Source organism: Bubalus bubalis, chromosome 13, assembly GCF_019923935.1.
Source record: "Bubalus bubalis isolate 160015118507 breed Murrah chromosome 13, NDDB_SH_1, whole genome shotgun sequence".
Classification (NCBI taxonomy): domain Eukaryota; kingdom Metazoa; phylum Chordata; class Mammalia; order Artiodactyla; family Bovidae; genus Bubalus; species Bubalus bubalis.
In genome coordinates, this window is record NC_059169.1 from 72,183,390 (window position 1) to 72,187,886 (window position 4,497).

At 35.8% G+C, this 4,497-nt stretch overlaps 1 long non-coding RNA gene across 1 annotated transcript; it reads left to right on the forward strand.

The window, feature by feature from the left end:
* The first annotated feature begins 1,190 nt into the window (after positions 1 to 1,190).
* Positions 1,191 to 4,132, forward strand: LOC123328918. The gene is made up of 2 exons (XR_006543920.2): positions 1,191 to 1,868; positions 3,837 to 4,132. It is a non-coding gene; the product is annotated as an uncharacterized LOC123328918 (long non-coding RNA).
* Positions 4,133 to 4,497: the final 365 nt, after the last annotated feature.

The window sequence follows — 4,497 nt, forward strand, 5'->3', positions numbered from 1 at the left end:
GTTTTCTCTGTTGGTTTTACTGTATTTTGATTGATTTCTGCAGTTATCTTTATTTCCCTCTGTTTGCTTTGGATTAATTTTTCAAATATATTAAGGTGTAAGCATAGATCACTGACTTGAGATTTTCCCCATTTTCTAATGTAAGCACTTAGTGTTATTTCCCTTGAGAATTATTCTTTTACCTGTGGATTATTCAAAAGTATCCAGTTCAGTTTCTGAGTGTTTGTAGAGATTTTTAGGTTCTCTTTCTGTTACTGATTCTACTTTGATTTTATTGTGATCAGGAAACAGATTTCATATGATTAAGTTCTTCTAAATTTGTTAAGTTTGTTTGGCCCCTTGTATGTTCTGTCTTGGTAAATGTTCTTAAATAGAATGTGATGTTGTTGGACTGTTCTATAATATTGACTGGTTGATGGTGATGTTGAATTCTTCTATATCCTTGATGATTTTCTGCCTAGTTATTCTATCAATTCTTGCCTGGAGAATTGCATAGACAGAGGAGCCCGGCAGGCTACAATCCATGAAGTCACAGGAGTCGAACACAACTTAGCGACTAAACCACCACCATTCTACCAATTTTGTTGAAGTCTCCCAACTATAATTGTGAATTTGTCTTTTTATCCTCTCAATTTTGCGTGCGATTCACATATTTTGAAACTGTTTCTTAATTAATTGACCTCGTTATCATTATATAGTATCACTCCCTCTTCCTGATATATATTGTTATGAATTCTAATCTATCTGTGGAGAAGGAAATGGCAACCCACTCCAGTATTCTTGTCTGGAGAATCCCATAGACAGAGGAGCCTGGTGGGCTACAGTTCATGGGGTTCCAAAGAGTCACACATGACTGAGTGACTAAGCACTGATTTATCTGATATTAATATAAAGGCTCCAACTTCCTTTTGCCTTATGTTTGTATGACATATTTTTTTAGATAAATTTACTTTCAGCTTGCCTATATTGTTATATTTGAGGTGAGTTTCTTGTAGACATCACCCAGTTATGTCATATTTCCTCCACCCTTCCAATCTTTGTATTTTAACTGGTGTCTAGAAATCATTTACATTTAATATGATTATTGATATGTCTGACATTGTATTTCTTATTTTTCTGTTTGTCTCATTTTGCCCCCTCTGTTTTCTTTTTCCTGCTTTCCTGTGGGTTACCTGAATATTTTTGAAATTTAATTTTTTTTCTATAGTTTTTTCTGTAATATTTTGGGATATCTTTGTGTATGTGTCTTTTATGATTGCTAAAGCATTACATTATGGACACATACTTATTTCAGTCTGCGGATGTTGACATTTTATCAATTGGATAAGTTCTTTTACTCTTCATTATTTATAGTATGATCTTAAATATTTTCTACATACACTGAAAGTCTTATTAATAATATTTTTGTCTAAACCATCAAACATAACTTAGAGGATACTGATATTTTCCTTGTTTCATTTTTCATTTTTTCTTCATAATGTTCTAATATTCCTTCTTTTATCATTTACTAACTGTCCCGAGGATTTCTTTAAAATTAGGATAGGTCTCTGAGTAACAAATTCTCTTAATTTTCTTTCCTCTGAGAATATCTTGATTTACTCTTCATTCCTGAAGGATATTTTCTCTACATGCAGAATTCTGGGTTGAAAGTTCTTTTCTTTTAGCCCTTGAAAAATTGTGTGTTACTTTCTTCTGGTTTTAATAATTTCTTATAACAATTGTGTCATTCAAATTATTTCTCCTCTAGAAATGGCAACCCACTCCAGTATTCTTGCGTGGAGAATCCCATGGATGGAGGAGCCTGGTGGGCTACAGTCCATGGGGTCGCAAAGAGTTGGACACAACTGAGCGACTTCACTTCACTAAAGGTAAGGTGGTGTTTCTCTTGCTGCTTTCCTTTTTTTTTTTTTTTTTCCCTTGTTGCCTCATTTCTGTCAGGTTTGGGGAAGAATCCAGGTTCCTCTCTTGGTTTCTGTTTATACTCTGAGAGGGATGATCCCTCATCACTTCTCTCCATCTTGTCTTCTCTGGCAAGGCAGAGTGGGGGTGGTACTTGCTACTGTCCGGTAGGGATGAAGTCCTGGATCCTCATGCACACTTCTCTGATCTCACTATAGCCAGATGAGAATGGAAATTTAGTTCCTGTCACTTGGCCTTTGTTGACGAAGGTGGGTTGAGGGCACAGTTTTTTCTTTAGTGTTTGAAGTAACACATTTATTATCTAGGAGTTTTCTGTCTTGCTATGCTGCATTTATCTTGGTTCATCAGTGAAAGAGAGGAGGGTTTCTTGTCTGAACCCATTGGTGTGTCCAGTATTTAATCACCCAGTCTGAGATACTTGAGGCAAAAAGTTACTTGAGGCAAAAAGTAAACTAGGGGAACTCACTGCTGTGTTGATATTCGATTCCTTAAATCCCGGGCCAGTGTATCTTCTTTTTGCCAACTTTGAGGGTATTCTGTGTTTTCCTTCTGTTTTCTGTGGTATTTTCTAGGAAGAACAACAGGGAGAATTTCATCTACTATATACTGTCCAAAACTGGAAATCAATCCTGTTTTTTTTAATTGAGTTTTTGGGTATTTTTTTTTAGTATTAACAATTTGAAAAGAATTGCTATCTTAAAAATATTCATGGTTTCAGTCCATAAACATGGTTTATATCTTTATTACTTAAATCTTGAGTTTCTCTCAGTAACTTTTTGCAGTTTTTCAAATGTAGATATTGAATACATTGTTTTTTGATGTTATATTTTCTGTTCTAGAATTTACATTTTTTCAGTTTTCATTTCTTCCTTGAGAATCTCTTTTTATCCATTAGATCATTTTCCCTTTAAGTTGGGAAATGTAACAATTATTTAAATCCTTATCTACTAATTCCCTGGTAGCTCAGCTGGTAAAGAATCCACCAGCAATGTAAGAGACCCCGGTTAGTTTTTTGGATCGGGAAGATCCCCTGGAGAAGGGATAGCCTACCCACTCCACTATTCTTGGGCTTTCCTGGTGGTTCAGACAGTAAAGAATCTGCCGGCAATGTGGGATCAATGGGTTCAATCCCTGGGTTGGGAAGAGCCCCTGGAGGAGGGCATGGCAACCCACTCCAGTATTCTTGCCTGGAGAATTCCATGGACAGAGGAGCCTGGTGGGCTACAATCTAGGGGGTCGCAAAGAGTTGGATTCAGCACAGTACGCTACTAATTCCAATACCTGGATCATCTTTGCATCTAGCCCTCTTGTTTGCTTTTTTTTTTCTTGGTAATGTTGGTTGTTGTTTTCTCAATGTGTTAACATTTTTAAAGTTGTATTACGGATATTGTGTTTTAAAGAAATGTGGAGACTGAAATGTCATTTTTTGGTTTTTGTTTTGTTTTTCCTAGAGAATATTCTGTTCTCTCTTTGACTGCAGGGGTAAGGGACTGGTTATTCATATTCCAAAAAAATTCAAGTTTAGCTGGTACTGGTGCCACAGCTTTAATATATTTAATTCAACTCGATTTAGCACAGTTTCCAACCTCTCACATTACTGTCATCAAGTTATCAATCTCTTTATCTTCAGTAGCATTTGAGCTATAAAGGGACCATGCTGCAGTTTCACATCAGCTTGATGAGCTGTTAGATTCACCCCAGCAGATTTCTAGAACCTAATTACAATTAGAGGCACTAATTCTTTCTGCTTTCCAGCACATTCATTCTTGCCTTCTCAGTAAAATTCTGTGGGTGAATGAGAATTATCAAGCTGGTGATTTTTTTTTTTTTGGCATTTGGAGCTCTTCTAAATTTCCTTCTGTTCTGCCACCTCACCCTAATTTTAAAGGTTCAGTGATTTTTTTCTTTTTTTGCAGTGACATCTTACAAAACATCTAGTTTTGCTTGTCTAAGCGCTCAAACCCAGACCAAATGGCTGATCCCACATATCCATGTTCACACTACTGTCTGATTGCCTACATGGTTTTGCATCTAGAATTCAGTTCACCAGCATTCCCTCGTGTCTACAGTTCTTCGATAACCTAATACAAAGGATGATGCTTCCCTGTTTTATTTTTTCTTGTGCTACAAAGAAACAAAGATGTTTTGTTCCTTTGACATCTTAATTAGAAATTAATGAAAGCATTGTTCATTTGCATGATTAACTAAAATTATGGTAAAACGACAGTGGAGAGACACTCTCATCAATTATTGAGATTATATATAAACTGGTAAAGTCTGGCTCCTACTAAATTCGTGAATATACATCAAGAACTTCTAAATTATTCATACCTTTTAACTAATTGTTTCCCCATCTAAACATAAGTACTTGGAAAATAAGCACAGTTATGCACAATTATTTACATCCAAAATTGGTAATCATGGTAATTTTTCTTTTAATAAAGAAAAATTGGGAACCCCTCAAATCTTCAAAACAGATGAATGGGTAACTATATAAAGTTACTAGGTAATTTCACTACAGTGAGGGCTTCCCATGTGGCTCAGCTGGTAAAGAATCTGCCTGCAATGCAGGAGACT